We start from the raw sequence: 18,187 nt of genomic DNA, 5'->3' as shown, positions 1-18,187 counted from the left end.
TTGCAATAATGTGATTGGTGGCATCTTACATCCAGAGTGTAGTAAAATCCAATTCATAGCAGATCAGAAAGTGGTACAGTTCTGTATTTTGGGTACTATACAAAGATTGTGTGCAAAATAGTGGGCATGGGCTTAAAACATTGCTGAAACATCCTTTGTAGCTGTTAGATGTGGTTTATGTATTTGTATCAGAAATACAAAACATATGTTTGTATTAGAGTGAACACGTTGACACATGTCGACTTGTGTAGATTGAGTGTGCTACTGTGTAAAGTATATGAAAACACGTAGTGAATGTGTATAAATGTTTAACAAATACCTAACTTAGCATATATAAGCAGCTCTTTAAATGATTCTTACCTTAAATGAAACAAAGCTTTTAATGTAGAGAAGTGTAGAAAGATATGCATCCAATGTGTTTGAGTGCTGTGTGTAGCTTGCAGGTAGTGAAATAATGTAGAAAAATAGAGCTGCACACCCAACTGGAGTATTAAAAACAATTTATTACAATTACACACGTACAATACAGAAATAAAAAATAAGTAAAAATACAATAAAAACACAAAATATGAAAAATAGAGGGGTGGATTATACAACCGGTCGTATTAGCTGTATTCCAGTCCTGGTAGTGTTGGTATCAGGTTAGTATTGTTAAAAACATATGATGTTACTGACAGTCACTGTGCATTCCCGGATTTTCATATCATTATTAGAAACGTGATAAACTGCAGTATTTGTTAGTAGTTTGATGGAGTTTTAATAACTTTTTACGTCTGGCCAGACAATAATTGGTACCTTACAGATGACCTTGTGCTGCTACGTCCTGTCCTCCCAGTTGATGGCGCTGATTAGCCAGATTCTCAACTTTATCCGGAGTATGGTTCTCAGGAAAGCTGGTCACAGTGTACTCAAAGGTATCGGTCCTCTTAGGTATATTGCCGGTGGACTTGTACTCTAACGCGTTTCCCCGCCTTTTTTGGTTATCAGCGGCTTCTTCAGAGAGTCTGCAAGTGGCAAGAAATAATGGTTTGGACTTAATAGACTGCAGCATTGCTTATTACATTCAGGTGTATGTGTTTGAGTAGTAATCAGCATAAATTAGCAGACCCAGGCGTCCGCTGTCAAGCGGTATCTGTAGGGGTGGTCTGAGGTGGCGGTGGCGGCCGCCTGTTTTGTGTCCAAAAATGAACGGTGCTTTAGCCGAGCGAGCGGTAGTAGCACCGCACATTTTTGGTGCACACCCCCGTGTACGCCCATTTTCCCTCATTATTTCGGCCACTCCCCTCAACACGCCCCTATTCCGCCCACAGTGACCGTACTCTCGCGTACAGGTTTTTTCGCACGGAAAGACCCGTCCGTGAGCGTTGTGGAGTCGTCGCGCCTGCGCATTGGAGATGGTACGCAAGGCCCTCAGTGAGCAAAAGATACTACATTTATTGTTTCTATAAATATGCAAACAGAGAAATCACAACCTTTTTGTACAACCCTGAGAATTGGCACAGACTGATGACAGGGGTTGGGCTGATTGAATTTTAAGGTGCCCATTCACTAGGGCAATATTTCCGGTGGCAGACGCTCTATTGGAGCTTTTTCAAAGAGTACCATCCTAGTACTTACACACACACGTGTTTATATAGTGTTAAATGAAATGTCTGCAGTCAGGGTTAAATGTGAAAACAGTCCTATAATTTCAAACCAAAGTTTACAGAGGCTTTGAAAAAGCTCTAATAGAGCAAAATGCCTTAGTGGGAACTTGCCCGGCAAACTTTGGATCCAAGAAGGGACTCTCTCTTGTCATCTCCAACTGAACCTGCACACCAAGTATTACTGAAACACAGACCCAGCGCTATCGTGTTGCTGGTGCAAAAGGGCAGGTGAGAGACGCCACTCTGCAGTTCTACGGGCTGGGCAGACGCTTGATGGAGGAGACTCCAGCCGCGAGTGAGAGACGCGGTATCTGGACTGACTAGAACTGCTGGGGATTGGTTCAGCGTCTTAGCGTCTGCTATTGCGGGTGTAGAACGGAGAGCTACGGACACAGCTAATTCACATAAGCTCTCCTGCCTCCCTGCTAATTCAAACAACTGCCCAGCCCAGTATTTACATCAAACATGGAGTCTGTGAGTATAAAACTTCATTAAAGTGCAGTGGACATTTACCTTATAAAGCTCACAAGCGGAGACTGGATACTATCCTACTGGCTTATATTATTGTCCCTCTTGGAATAAGCTAATTTCATTTTGATATTTAGAGCCTACAAGCCCAAAGAAAGCTTCTTTGATCGAGTAGTAATACTGTTTTATTAATTTACACAATATAGGTGGCCACCGAGTATTGATTGTATGTGTATATTTTATTGCAAAAATAAATGTATATGAATTTAATACTTTTTAATAAATATATTTGTTTACAAGCAAGTGGTGAGCGTTAATTCAGACCTACATGCACCTGGTTCTTATAAGTGCAGTCTTTCTTTACAAAATACATGTATGAATACCCTATCTTTGGTGACACGGGGTGAACCCCATAGAATTTATTCATCTGAAACAGGGACTTACATGAAGTGGAAGAGAGGGACTTTTTTTTTTTTTTTTTAAACCCCCCCATGATAATTTTACTTGTTTTATAAGATACAGGACTACACATTGTTTTGTTTATTCCTTTTATTTACATGTCTCACATGGAGAGAAGGGTACGTACTAAGGAAGCCAATCCCGGGGCATTTTTTCCAATCCCGGCTCCCTAATATAAAAAACACGCCTTGGCCGCCCCGCATATTTACTCACTGCGTGGTGCGGCCGGGAGCCGGTGGGTGGGCGAGCAGGGGAGATGGAGCCCGTCGGGAAGACGAGCTGTGTTGATGGGGAGCGGGCTGGTCCGCTGCTGGGCGGGTGGGCGCCGGCGGTCTGTGGCCGGGGCGGTAGGGATGGCCATCGACTATCGATGATTTGAAATCATTGATGGTTCATGGCCGATGTCGAATACTTTTGCCATCGATGGGGGAGAACCAGATGGTTTCCCTCCATCGATGGAACAGCAAAATGATGTTTTGCTTTTTTTTCAAAAGTGCCGGGACACTGAGCATAGCTCCGCCCCCGACACCGGTGAAACCCCGCCCCATGTTTTGATTGACCCAAAGGCCAATCAATCAAACACAATGAATGACCATCGATATGTAAAAATATTGATGGTCATCCATTGCATAGTTTAGCACTATCGATGGCCAGTTGCTGAATTGCCATCGATGCCAACCATCGATGGCTATGGCAACGATGGTTATCGCTACGGGCGGATATTCGTGCCGGGGTCAGTCACAGCATGGAGACATCCTATGCGGCCTGCACAGTGTGACCTCTGACGTCGGCACGCTGCGCAGAGCCGCGCTGCACCGCATTGGGATGAGGGGAGAGGTATGATTTCCAGGAATCGATGATGAGTGAGGTGGCAACCCTAGCTGCCCCTCAGACCTTACCACTGCGCTCCTCTGGGCTACATCTCGGTCCTTACCACTGCGCCCCTCTGTGCTGCACCCTCAGTCCCTGTCATTGCACCCCTCAGTCTCTATTAATTCCCCCGCTATTCTGGGACTATGTAAAAACCGGACCAGACTCCGGAACGCCGGACAGGACATCAAAATCTGCAGTCCGGAGCTTATAGGGTCCGGTCCGGGGGGTGTCCTGTTGGGGGGTGTCTTGTCCAGGGGGGTCCCTGTGATATCTATCATCAGGGACATGTGGAAGGGGAGATTACAGCCTCCCCGTGTGGTCCAGACCGTCCGGTTTTTGCTACATGCCCGGACCATACAGGGAGGCTTTATTCTACCCCTCCTCCTCTACCTGGTGACAGGTGTCACAGGCAGCCCCCCAGGACAGGACATCCCCGGACCGGACACCCCCTGGACCGGACGCTACAAGCTCCAAAATGCAGAGTTTGATGTCTGGTCCGGGGGTTTTGTCCTGGTCCGGTTTTTACCCATACCCCGCTATTCTGCACTAGGGATGTCCATCGACTATCGATGTTCCCCAAACACCTAGTGCTCAATGTTTTGGGCATCAATAGGTGAGGGTCAAATAGTTTTTCTGAGCTCCACCTCAGTCCCTACTCCTGTGCTTAGCACTGCACCTCAACTCTACAATAACAAACTTTCACGGCACGACTATTAGTTCAGAGGTAACTATAATGATGTACAGTACGTACTCCCCCTATGGAAAACAATGACACGGACTTTACCAATTAAAAGGCTTATCCCAATTTTTATATTAGCCGGATTGAGGTAAGAGAAGCGCTATGTAATTATGTACCGGTTCAGAAATGATTGGCTGCAATTAACTGAGCGTAGCAGCACCCAGCTCCTCCCTGACATTCGATTTACAACCAATCGGTGGCCGCCGTGCATTAAGCCAATGACTCCTCTCTGTACTCTGCAGCCTTTTCCGCAGGCTGTAAAACGAGAACTGCGATAGGTCTGCGCCAGCTGCGATGTGGTGACGCGTTGATCCGGGAAAAACAAATTCTGCTGGTGCTGGGTAAGTGTTGTGTGTACCTGCTGCCGTAGTCAGTTAGTGTATGCTCGATTCTGCCGAATGTGCGGTCGCTGTGTATTGCTCCTGTACAGCACCAACCATGTGTGTCACTGTACCGTGCCTGGGACAGCTAACTGGCGCTTCTCCGAGTTACCATTCAACTAAAATGATCTGGGTGCAATTCATTAACAGGAGGCAAGTGTTTTTATTTTTGTTTGTAAATGATGATTATGTGCAACTACTTAAAAGCCTGGCAAAATGATGGCTAAAGCTGGCCATACATCTGTAACACCCCAATAAGGGTTAATGTTTATACATAAACTAAAATGTTATATGGTTGTTATACAGTAAATGTAGCAGATATCAAAAGTAATATTAGTAGTTAATTAATTATTTAGGAAAAGTATTAATGTGTTAATACTCCTTATTAATAGAATATTGTGGACTGAACACTGTTTACCCCTTTCCTGAACTGACAATGGACTTGTCCTCCTAGCCCATTAGGGTGGACTATACCATATACCCTGCTTTAAAGGGGAGAACTGTGAGGAATATTCCAGAAAGGAAAATATACTCTGACAGTTGGCAGAGCCCCTGCTCATCTGGAAACCCCAGAGCAGGGACTATAGAGGTGCTCAGGGGAAAGAGCTGTAGGTGTGTTGTGGATAGCAGAAAAGACACTGTGTAGCAGTTGTGGAGAGAAAGTTAAGGCAGCTGGAAAGTGTGTGATGCGTTGCTGTAATTAGGAGAATACTTACCAAAAGGGCTCCGGTGATTTCCCGAGGTCCCCTTGAGCAGCGGTGACAGAGGCGGTGACTGATCCATGCTGTGATCGATAAAGAAGAGGGTGTGGTGAGTGATTGTCCAGCCCCAAGGCAGCACAGTACAGCCTCCTGCATATCCCACAGATCAGCCCAGAGATAGTCCAGCCGGAGACAGCCTACAGGATGGCCCACAGATAGCTGTAACGCCCCTGCAGTAACCTCATAGCCAACCTAACACCTCTCCCGGCTAAAGAAAGCATTGTGTGTAACATTCACCTCATCCAGGCAGCAATAAGCAGTACCTACACTGGCATTTGGGGAGAGACTCTAGTAGTTAATACTGCACACAATACCCAAGTCGTCCTTAGCTACAAGTTAGGAGGAAGGGAGTAGTGGCTGCTGAATCAGCCCCAAAGCTGCATATTACAGAAGTGGACTGACACTTATAGAGACACTTGTGGCAATTATACTGCTAAGGAAAATTGCTTATATCATTCTACTCAGGATATTCCAAAAAGATTGCTAGCTTCTGTCATCTATTATCAGATTATTTGACGTTCAAGTTAAAAGGCAGCAGCATTATTACGCAAGACTTACCTTATGTATTCTCTTGACTTTGGATTACAAATACACAGAGAGTTGACCTTGCAGCGTGGGACCTATAAAAGAAAGAATATTTGTTATAAATAAGCGCTTAAAGAACAGGTGACTGCAGACATAATAGGGTTAACCCAAGACTATTGTAGACATAAACAATTATTGCGCAATGATAATCTAGTACTGGTAAAACGCTATAACCTGTTTTGATATTGTAACGGTTTGTTATACATTGCAGGTGAATGGATAGTTGCTTATTTGTTTGTTGCAGAATAGTACAATTTATGCTCTAACTAATATTGTTATACATCAATATCTCACCAATGTTACGTGGGAAGAATCTCTGATGTTTGTATTTATATATTGATATTTTGTGCATAATAGTATCCTTGATTTCCATCAGTTCCTTTAAGAAAAACGGAGTTCCAGCTTAATAAAATTACTCTATTATTTTTCCTTGTGAGTTATTGTGGTGAGCTGTTGATAATTGCTGTTGCAAGATAACCTGTAAGGATAAAGATACTTATCTGTGAGGGTATCACACATCTACAAATATATTGTTTGTAAATGGTGATGATGTGCAACTAGTTAAAAGCCTGGCCGTACATCTGCAAATGTGTCCGATCATGATCGTTCTGGTGTGTACGTAGTTATAGGATCATATTTGGGTGATTTTGTTTTATTTGAATTTTTTTATGTGCAGTGCATATATTGGCTGCTTTATTTTTATGCTGCTATTTTGTTTTCGGTTTGAACACCCCTCAACCAAATCTAAATACAGTCACAGGGCCCAATTCAGACCTGCTAGCTAGGCTGCATATATTCACTGCCTAGTGAGCAGGTTCACACCAGCCTGCCGAACGCATGCCCCCTGTCCCCAGAATCCCCTTGCTATGCCACAATCAGGTGTGTATGCTTACATATCCGCTCTCATGTGCCCGCACAGAGGAAAAATCATTTGATGGTTTTCTCTATTCAAAGAGTAGGCCAGGACTTCATTTTTTTTTTCTTGAACGGAGATGGCCAAGTTGGGGGGCAGGTGCTTATCTTTCTATGGACGCCAACCATTTTTGTGGGCACCCCCAAGAAATGCTGGGTACCCACTCTGAAATGCCCCCCTGCCTGTCAATCAGACAACGAGCACCCCGGCGAATGAAAAATTCACAGAAGGTGCTCGCTGCTGGGCTTTGCACATGCGCATTATTACATATCCAGGCCCCCACCATCTGGGCCAAATTCGGACCTGTGGGACCTGAATCGCCCCACAAGTCTGTTTCCCACCCTGTTATCTAATAGTGTGTACACACGGGCAGATATGGCTTCCGATGTTGCTGATATAGTAAACATCGGAAGCCATATTGCATGCTTTTTTAGGGCTTGCGAGCCTGATGCGCGCTCCCGTGTGAGTCTAAGTCGGCCGTCAAATTGAGAGGGCAGCCAAGACTATATAGTGCAGATCTGCATTATATAGTCTAAATTGTGCCAATCCATCGATGACGTGCGATGCGAGTCCCGATACAATCTGATCGTATCGTGACTCGCATAGCACGGCATATCTGACCGTGTAAACACACATAACCCTTCCCCTCCCATGTCTGTTTCTAATGTCAATAGACATGTTGCCATTCCAAGACTGTCGACTTGTTGTCAAGTTGACCTTTTAACAATGTCAACATAACTTTTTTTTTTGTTGTTGTTGGAAGCCAATTAACCTATCTGTATATTTTTGGATTGTGGGAGGAAACCGGAGTACCAGGAGTAAACCCACGCAAGCACGGGGAGAATATACAAACTCCGCACAGTTAGAGCCATGGTGGGGATTGAACCCATGACCTGACCTTTTAACAATGTCAACATAACTGTTGACATTTTAGTGTAAATATTTTTAATGTAATTCTAATGACTACATCCATTGGTTTTTCCATTCTGCTCAAAACTAGATGCACTAGGTCCCCATACACAAGGGCAATACCACAGCGATTTGGGCCCTGTTCATCTGCCACCGGAAATATTGCCCTAGTGAATGGGCACCTTAAAACTCAATCAGCCCAACCCCTGTCATCAGCCTGTGCCAATTCTCAGGGTTGTACAAAAAGGCATGGAGTGCCTGAGCATTGTCACAATTAACCTTGTTCAATTTTCTTCTGTGGTGTGAGGGAGACTGACCTAGTTTTAGGCTGCAGCAATTGCACTCAGATTTCTGCCCACTCTCATACAATGGGATACGGTCATTTGATCTACAGCATGATGGTCGACCTGGGTCTAGGTCGACATGGGGTTTTTCACTGTTTGAGCCGACATGTGCCAACAGGCATTATTTCATGCCCTACCATCCACTAGGGCATGGCGGGAGGCGCCGTGCCCGAAGCATGGAGAGCGATGCGGTGCACTTGAAACTGTGACCATGTCGACATCTGGGTAAAAAAAATGGTACTTGTGTATTTATCTGGACGCCCGTTTTTTTTTATTGCACGTAAAAAATTGCGTTGCATCGCATACAATCATATCGCATGCGACGCGATTGGACCCGATTTTTAATCGCACAGGCACCCAGATGCCTGATTCCTATGTTAAATGCCCCCCCACCCCCAGACCCTATTTTTGATTGTACACCCACCCTGATGGGTGATTACTATGATTAAATGGCCCCCCATTATTAACGCCACCCCACTATCAATGCCAACCTGAAGCGTGGCGAGCCTGCGAGGGGCGGCGGTATGCATCCTCCGACCTTTTCATACCCCCACTATCAACGTCGGCGTGGAGTTGATTTTATATAGTGTGGCGAGCCACCGAGCCCGAAGCGTGGCGAGCGGACGCGGAATACATGTGAAGTAATACGCGTCCACTCACAGGCACGCTGCACTCTCCACACTATATAAAATCAACTCCACACCGACGTGGATAGTGGGGGCATGAAAAGGTCGGAGGACGCGTACCGCCGCGCTACGCTTCGGGTTGGCATTGATTTTGGGGTGGCGTTAACAATGGGGGGGGGGCATTTCACATCACCCATCAGGGTGCCTGTACAATGTAATATCGGGTATAATCGCATTGCATCGCATGCCACTAGTTAAGGCATGCGATGCAACGCGATATTAAAATTGTACACTCCTCTCGGGAAAGGCTCAAAACCGGGTCCCATCGCATCGCATGCCTTAACTAGTGGCATGCGATATATCGGGCGCCCAGATAATACACAAGTACCAAAAAAACAGTGAAAAACCCCATGTTGACCTTTTGACTGTTGACCTAGACACTGTCGATCTGATGCTTGTGTCGACCCTGTCCCATGTCAACCTAGTGGTGTCAATCTAATGCTTGTCCACCAACATGCTGTAGACCAAATTATCCAAACCCCATACAATTAGTGGGAAGATGGAGATATATTTTAGATTTAGGCGGGACGATTTAAATATTTTTTCCATTGGGAAGGTGGCTGTTTCTTTTTCCAACTGCAGTGGATGGCTTCCTTGCATTTTTGATTATAGCCTTAAGCAAATTATTTTCTTGGTGTACTATCCCTTTTTCAGGAAAGAACCTAGACAAATAGCATAATGTTTTTCTTTTTCCCGAAGATGTCTCATCCTTGCTGCAGTCATCTGAACTGCTTGCCTCATAAAAGTCATGTCCCTGTTGGGACCAGCAAACCTGAGTGTTAAGCACTTCACACCTTTACTGGTTTCCAGTACTTTTGCCTCCGTGATCTTTTTTACAGTCTGCCTCCAGGAAACCTGGTCACTGGCCAAACAATCACCCTTTTATTCTAACAAACTGTCTTTTCTGAATATCTCAGTCACCACCTAAAAAATGTGTGCAGGCCACATTCAATAGTTCCCCAGACTCCTTGAACCATTTCCCTGTTGCCCGACCGCACTTATAGGGGGGGGACTTTCACTGCACTAAAAATACATACAAATAGACAGCGCAGACTGGACACTCAATAACCCATTAGTTAAAATTTAAATCTCTTAGAATTATAAACAAATTTTAAAAAGAGGTCACCGGCCAGTGGGGTTCATACAATACATAGCATTTTTCACAAAATGACATAAAAAAATAAAAAAATAAAATAGATGAAAAATAGGAGCAGCATTCAATAATGACTCATTCCAGCTTGGTTAAGCATACATAGGGTTAGTTGCTTGTTAAAGCAGGGTTAGATGGAATCAGGCTTTTTGCCAGAAGGCTGTTAATTGACAGGTTGTTATGCTGTGCTGCCTGCACAGACCTTGCTTTTAGCAGCTTGATATTAGATTAGTCAGTCAGCCATGCGTTTAGGTTAAAGTTAGTGACAGATTTGGCACATATAAGCAGAAAAAAACAAGCAAACAGATATACTTATGCTTTGTTCTGCAGCTCGTGGAATGCTGTGTATTTGTAATCCACTTGGGGAATGAAAACTTGCTCTGCCTTGAGTGTGGGGTACTTGGAAGCCGGAGCGTTCTGGATATAGCTGAAGGCAATTCGAGCAAACCAGCTGGGAACACCACTCAAGGCAGGGCAAGTTTTCATTCCCCAAGTGGATTACAAATACACAGCATTCCACGAGCTGCAGAACAAAGCATAAATATATCTGTTTGCTTGTTTTTTTCTGCTTATATGTGCCAAATCTGTCACTAACTTTAACCTAAACGCATGGCTGACTGACTAATCTAATATCAAGCTGCTGAAAGCAAGGTCTGTGCAGGCAGCACAGCATAACAACCTGTCAATTAACAGCCTTCTGGCAAAAAGCCTGATTCCATCTAACCCTGCTTAACAAGCAACTAACCCTATGTATGCTTAACCAAGCTGGAATGAGTCCTTATTGAATGCTGCTCCTATTTTTCATCTATTTTATTTTTTTTATGTCATTTTGTGAAAAATGCTATGTATTGTATGAACCCCACCGGCCGGTGATCTCTTTTTAAAATTTGTTTATAATTCTAAGAGATTTATACTAAATAAACAGATTTAAATTTTAACTAATGGGTTATTGAGTGTCCAGTCTGCGCTGTCTATTTGTATGTATTTTGGGCTTTTTTGGTTTAAGAAGGGTTGAGTATCCCTTCTAGGATAGCAGCAAGGACAACCACTAGCCCTGTTTGTTTTTTCCTGCGCTTGGTTTATAGTTCTTTCTGTTGTTTCACTGCACTACCTTGCTGTGCTAATGGAGCATTTAGAACAGGCTAAATGGCCCAGCGGCGGATGGGTAGCTCCCCTAAATTATAATATAGCTGAAACAGCCTTCTTAGGTCTAAGATCCCCCTCACTCCGACCTCCCCTTCGGCGGTGGAGCTGACTCGTGGTAAAGGCCAAGGGGTCGTGCCAGGCCTAGAAAGGTCGGGTGCGTGGCGCACGCTCGGGACGCCCCGGCGCGCCACCCCCGAAGGTTGACAAATGCTTGGCTCGAGGGATGATTTTCAATAGATCGCAGCGCGGGCGCTGCTCTGCTACGTACAAATCCCTGACCCAGAATCAGGTCGTTTCCAAAGGATTTAGCACCGGGTACCCTGCGAATAAGAGATGTGCTGCGGGAGAGAGGTGGCCCACTTCCGTCCACGCTCCGTTCCCGTGGCGATCGGGCCCTACGTGCCGGACCCTGGCCCCCAGGTCCGACTATCCCAGGCCAACCGTGGCTCGACGGCGCTTTAGTATCGTCACACATTAGTTGGTATTTTATCGGAATACCCCAGATGGTAGCTTATGTGCCCCATTGGCTACTCAGCCAAGCACATACACCAAATGTCTGAACCTGCTGTTTCTCTCGCACCACGCAGAATTACTATAGTGACAACACCACTTCAGTGGGGTAAAACTAACCTGTCTTCACAACGGTCTAAACCCAGGTTTCCCTGTCAAAACTCCCAACCTGCCACTGTCCCCGCAGCGGATGGTCTTGGGGCTTCACCCTCCCACCGCTCCGGGTAAGTGAAAAGTTATGAGAGTAGTGGTATTTCATTGTTGGCTCCCATGGCCCCTCTGCAGTAGGGGACTGGGTGCCTCCCACTTATTCTACATCTCATCATCTCTCTTCACAATCGCAGACTAGAGTCAAGCTCCACAGGGTTATTTTCCCCGCTAATGCCACTCCCGTGTCATTGGCAGTGGTTTCGCTAGATAGTAGGTAGGGACAGAGGGAATCTCGCTCACCTGCATCGCTAATAGTTACTCCTGCCATTTACCCGCACTTCATTGAATTTCTTCACTTTGACATTCAGAGCACTGGGCAGAAATCACATTGCAGCTCTTAGTCAGCAGCGCAGGACCAGTCGAGGCGGGACAACGCCACCCTGGTCTCCCCTCCCGTCGACCTGCTTTCCCTGCAAGGGGGAGAGCAGATGTATTGAGGGGGAGCTCGGGAGGAGAGGTGCCCGCTGCAGCTGGGGCAATCCACGGGACGGGTGCGGTACATGTCCAGAGTTGCCGCCCATCTGGAAGCCCCTGCTGCTGCCTGCCAGCCTGCACCTGCCCCCAAGGGAGGTGACAGTCAACGCACAGGTGCTGGAAGGGGGCGCCTCATCTAGTCGCGGCACGCACCCAGCCCCACTTCTTGCCCTAGCCCGACCGATCCAGGCCTTAGAGCCAATCTTTATCCCGAAGTTACAGATCTGACTTGCTGACTTCCCTTACCTACTTCTAACCTAAGAGGCTGTTCATTCACACCTTGAGACTATTTGCTACTACCACCAAGATATGCACCCACGGCAGCTCCACCCAGGCTCTCGCCACAGGTTTCTACGCTCACCGTGGCGGCCCTCCTACTCATCGCAGCATAACCCCCGCGGGCTAGCCAATGCCAGCGATGGCCGGGTATGGGCTCGATGCTCCATTTTAGGGCTAGTTGATTTGGCAGGTGTGTTAGTACACACTTTTTCGCGGGTTCTGACTGCCATGGTCGCCATCCGGAAGTCTATATCAACCAACACCTTTTCTGGGGTCTGATGAGCATCGCCATCAGTCGCCTTAACCCGGCGTTCAGTATTCAGTTCTTCCCACAGTGCCAGTCCTGCTTACCAGAAGTGGCCCACTGGGTGCTCTCAGTCCATGCGTGTAACCAACCAGCACCAGCTATCGTTGCTGAGGGAAACTTTGGAGGAAACCAGCAACTAGATGGTTCGATTAGTCTTTCAACTCTATCCGCCAGAGTTTCCACTTGATTTGCCCTTCCGAAGTATAAATCTCACCATCTTTCGGGTCCTATCGCGCACGCTCAAGCGCCGCCTCCCCAATGGAGTAGGGCAAGGCGGGCCGGTGGTTCGCCCGCCCACAGTGGCAGGATCCCACCTCAGCCGGGGGATTCCGACTCTCGCCCTCATTGCGCCATGGGGTTCGCTCGTGCCCTTTGACTCGCGTACGCGTTAGACTACTTGGTCCGTTTTTTAAGACGGTCGGGTGGGACACCAACATCACCGCGGACTGCTTGCGCCCCTAGTTGTGGCCCTCCCACCTCTGCAGCATGGTTTAGGGCACGCTGAGGGCAGTCTACCCTAGTGGGCAGCACTGCTGGGAGCGAGTGGCCCCATCCCTCTTCCTTACCCCGATTCCTGATGTCTTCAGGAGTGGGACAGGATTTGGGATGGTTCAACATCAAAGGCACAGAGGCAGTCATCTCCCATGGCCCCAGAGGCTGTCCTTGCCAGGAGGGGGCTTTGAAGCTGTGCAACCGCCTACGGCCTCCGTGCCATTTTTCCAGCCGACCTGGAGCCATTCGCAGTGCACCACCGCAGAGGAAATGCGGGGCTTGGACCTCCCGGGCCGTATTCCCCTGCTGCTGGCCACCCTCCCACAAGGGGACGGTGTAGCATACAGGGGCCTAAAAACCCAGGAAGTCTGACCCGCCATTTTTAATCCTCTGGGCAGATCGATCAGATCTCACCCGTTAACCTCTCAACAGTTTCACGCCTTGAACTTTCTCTTCAAAGTTCTTTTTAACTTTCCCTTATGGTACTTGTCGTTGTTGCGCCAGTATTTAGCCTTAGATGGAGTTTACCACCCGCTTTGGGCTGCATTCTTAAGCAGCCCGACTCCGGGAAGACTGGGTTCCACCAATTGCCTATCACCGTCTCTGGGCTGTTCTTTGCTCAGAATGGTTCCCGAGCAAGAACCCCAGCAACACTGGGGTGGGTCCAGTCTTCCGTACGCCACATTTCCCGTGCCCACCAGGCGTGCAGGGATTCAGCGCTGGGCTTTTCCCTTTTCACTCAACATTACTTGGGGAATCCTAGTTAGTTTCTTTTCCTCCGCTTATTAATATGCTTAAATTTAGCGGGTCGACATGTCTGTTCTGCGGTCTCAGTTGTGAGAATGGCGCCAGGAGGTGGGGGCAGGAGTGGCAGCTGGGAGGGGTATAACCCCCTCCCACCACCACCCTCCTCCCGCAGCATTCTCTCTCCGCCTCCAGACCCTCTCACAGTGCATGCCAGCTCTCCCCCAGGCCGCCCTGATTTGACCTCGGGACGCCCAGAGGGTGAAGCCATCATGTCCCAGGAAAAGGGAAAAGAGAACGGGTCTGCCTTTGGGGGAATGAAGGCAGCCAGCCCCCCCCCCCTGCAGGAGAGGGGGGCGGTGGCTGACTGCAACAGCCCCAGCTGCGCTGCACGCCGCCAAAACGATCGTGAGCGATTGATATAGGGACCATCAGACAGGCATAGCCCCAGGAGGAACCCAGGGGGCGCAAGGTGCGTTCAAAGAGTCGATGAGCAATGCAATTCACACTGATTACCACAACTAGCTGTGGTCTTCATCAACACGCTAGACGAGTGATCCACCACTGAGAGTTGTAGTTTTCACTTTGCTTTTCACTGTGGTCAACAGGGGCACTCTGTGTTTCGAAAGGGTCAGAGTGTCTGGGCGCCCGGACACTCTGTCCTGCCGGGAATCTTGCTGCATGGCAGAGGTGTGGGCCGCTGAGCACATACCTTGCCTGTGCAGCACTCCTGGCAGGGAGGCACTGCGTCTTAGGTCTTCTCAACCTACCACCCCCTCCCCCTCTCCGGGGCGGGGAGGATGTGAGTGTTACCCAGATCGGCCTGGAGGGAACTGCTGAAGTGGGTGTGCCCGAGATGGGGTGGGCCCCGCAGCCACCTTCCCTTATCCTCCATCTGATGCATATCCCGCCACTGCAGCGAGTTGAAAACATGCTGTTGGAGCTATAATTATAGCAGCTGCTGGCACCAGAATTGCCATCCAATGGGTCCTGGTTAAGGGATTAAAACTGTACTCATTTAAGACAAGCATATGCTACTGGCAGGATCAAGCATGTATCTCTTGGGTTCCTGGAAGCCCAGGGCTGGGCCCATCCATCAGGTGTTTCGAAAGCAGTGTGTGCCGCCAGATGGTGCAATGGCAGAGGTAAGAGGCATGCATTGGGGCAGCCTTCAAGCGGAGGGCAATGAGGTAGACCGTTGGCAGGCTAGCGACCGTCCGCATGCTGAGTGAGAGGTTGGCATAACCACAGGGCCCGATTCACCTGCTATCACCATTTTTCTCCTCACCCAACAACTTAAAAACCAATGCAAGCCCTCTCAGGGAGTGTGTGTGATTTATTAATAGCCTGTGGTCACCTCAGTTACCCCGGCACCGGGCCTTCAAGGAGACCACATTACCTCAACCCACCACATCCCGATCCATACCTGGCTGGTTTAATCTTAACCGAGGGTGGGTGAAAGGGTGTCAAAAGCTGTCACATACCACGTCCACTTCACGCACAGCTTCCGCCTGCTCCCGCCAATAGAGCCTCTCACTACCTGAAAAGTCTATGCTTTTCTCTTAGCCCTGCAAAGCTCCCCTATCCATGCTCTCACTCTACCTCTGCCCTTCGATGTGGCCACCATATTGGGCAGTGCTTAAAGCCCTCTCCAGGGCCAGTGAGCCCCAGCCATTGGCACTGCTCATATAGTTCCTAGGAAATTATGTGCTCCACCAGGGTGCAAGGCTGAGAACCTCACTTGCTAGCATTCCCGGTTTAGGCAGGCACCTGTAGGTTTGCAGACAGAGCAGACCACACCGTACAGGGTCAGATTTACCCAATCTCCTTCAACGCTGTTGCAGGCGAGGAGCATTAGGCAGACACCTTACCAAGACCAGACCAACTCACTAGGAGAAGTTCTGGGTGCACCGTGGGCAGAGGGAGCGTTGGGTTCACCTGAAGCCGACTGGGACCCTGGTCTCCTGCCGAGTGAATAACCCTCCCCGCCGGGGTGCAGGTTGCCACATCGATCAAATTACAGATAAAGGCCCTTTTTGTTTTTAACTCCGCTCAGGCCAGGAGTATGAGTACCTTACGAAGACCAGACCAACTCACTTGGAGAAGTTCTGGGTGCACCGTACATCTGATTAACTTGCATAAATTGCACTACTTGTCTACACTGCCAGGGGGCACCCAAGAGCCGGCCCACACCTCCCTGGGCTCTGGTCCCCTCAGCCAGGCAAACCTCCCTCTCACGGAAAGCAGGGTGTGTTTTGCAGTGAAAAACACCCGATTAAAAGCTCCATGCATTATTGGTTTCACACCCATAGAAACAAGCTCTGCAGGCTGGGTTGATCTGTGGCTCAGACACCCTCCCAATCTATGTACCTTTTTTTCATTACTCAGGCATCATTTCCATTTGCCTGTTCCACGGCCCGAGGGAGGCCTGTTTGCACTCATCTGAGGAACTTCCATAAATTGATATATATATCTCCAGGAGGGGTGCTCCGGTGGGTAGCTGCATGTGAGTGGCGCGCGTCACTTTACCGGTACTTGGAGCATCCTCCTCCCGCCCTCCTGGAACCGACCTCCGGCCGCAGAGGGGCAGGTTCGTTCTCATAGAAAAGACTTCCACAAAGTGCAATATATCACGCACCACCGGGGGGCGACTGCGAGCCAGGACAAGGCACCCTCGTCTCTCGGTTCCCTCCTTCGGGCACGAGGGAGCGGGAGGCCCCCTCTCGGACCCGGGTGAGTTCCGGGCCGGGCTCATGGAGCTCAGGCTGGGATAGCTGCGCACGGGGAGCCCCCAACGAGCTCCAGGCATCCCCAGGGGAAGAGGGGCTTCTCACGCCCCAGGAACAGGCTCCGCGAGAATCAAGAAAAAATACTTTGAAATCGATCACCCACTCAAGCCCGGGATTCATGCCCAGGGCTATGGAAGTGTCCATGGGCAAGCTGAAGCAAAGTTTTTTTTTTTCACCGGTTGGATGCATCTCTTCGGCCAGGGTGCCACATCGATCGGGGTAGCGGGGAACGAAAGAAGGCCCATCTCTAACTTCCATCTTTCCTCCGCCTGCTGGCAGATTTCATCCCTCCTATATATCTCCAGGAGGGGTGCTCCGGTGGGTAGCTGCATGTGAGTGGCGCGCGTCACTTTACCGGTACTTGGAGCATCCTCCTCCCGCCCTCCTGGAACCGACCTCCGGCCGCAGAGGGGCAGGTTCGTTCTCATAGAAAAGACTTCCACAAAGTGCAATATATCACGCACCACCGGGGGGCGACTGCGAGCCAGGACAAGGCACCCTCGTCTCTCGGTTCCCTCCTTCGGGCACGAGGGAGCGGGAGGCCCCCTCTCGGACCCGGGTGAGTTCCGGGCCGGGCTCATGGAGCTCAGGCTGGGATAGCTGCGCACGGGGAGCCCCCAACGAGCTCCAGGCATCCCCAGGGGAAGAGGGGCTTCTCACGCCCCAGAAACAGGCTCCGCGAGAATCAAGAAAAAATACTTTGAAATCGATCACCCACTCAAGCCCGGGATTCATGCCCAGGGCTATGGAAGTGTCCATGGGCAAGCTGAAGCGCCTTCCCCTCTTGAAAATAAACTTCCAGAAAACCACCCCGCTCTACCTGGGGAAGCAAGCCTGGGCCCAGGAGATGTCATCCCGGGGTCCAGGGACATCGGAGAAATGCAGTCAAACAGTGAAAAAAGCACTTTGAAAATACTTTGAAACTGCTCCCCCACTCGAGCCTGGGACTCATGCCCAGGGCTGTGGAAGTGTCCCTGGGCACGTTGAAGCGTCTTCCCCCTGAAAAAAAAACCTTCCAGATTTCCACCCCACGCTGCCCGGGGAAGGTGACCCGGGCCCGGTAGAGATCATACCCGGGTCCGGGGACCGGATCCCCCCCCCCGCTGGTCGCCCAGAGAAATGCATCCAAACAGTAAAAAAACACTTTGAAACTGCTCCCCCACTCGAGCCTGGGACTCATGCCCAGGGCTGTGGAAGTGTCCCTGGGCACGTTGAAGCGTCTTCCCCCTGAAAAAAAAACTTCCAGATTTCCACCCCACGCTGCCCGGGGAAAGTAGCCTTGGCCTGGGGGAGGTCACCCTGGGACCCTGGGCCGGATCCCCC

The 18,187-nt window shown here is 49.1% G+C and overlaps 2 pseudogenes; both read right to left on the bottom strand.

The window, feature by feature from the left end:
- Positions 1 to 11,262: 11,262 nt before the first annotated feature.
- Positions 11,263 to 14,162, bottom strand: LOC146055499 (28S ribosomal RNA; annotated as a pseudogene).
- A 338-nt stretch (positions 14,163 to 14,500) lies between these two features.
- LOC146055500 (5.8S ribosomal RNA) lies at positions 14,501 to 14,648 on the bottom strand (annotated as a pseudogene).
- Between the last annotated feature and the right edge of the window lie 3,539 nt (positions 14,649 to 18,187).

The sequence above is a fragment of the Crinia signifera genome, unplaced genomic scaffold, assembly GCF_055691185.1.
Source record: "Crinia signifera unplaced genomic scaffold, ASM5569118v1 HAP2_SCAFFOLD_451, whole genome shotgun sequence".
In the NCBI taxonomy this organism is placed as follows: Eukaryota; Metazoa; Chordata; class Amphibia; order Anura; family Myobatrachidae; genus Crinia; species Crinia signifera.
This window is presented reverse-complemented; position numbering and strand designations above follow the sequence as displayed.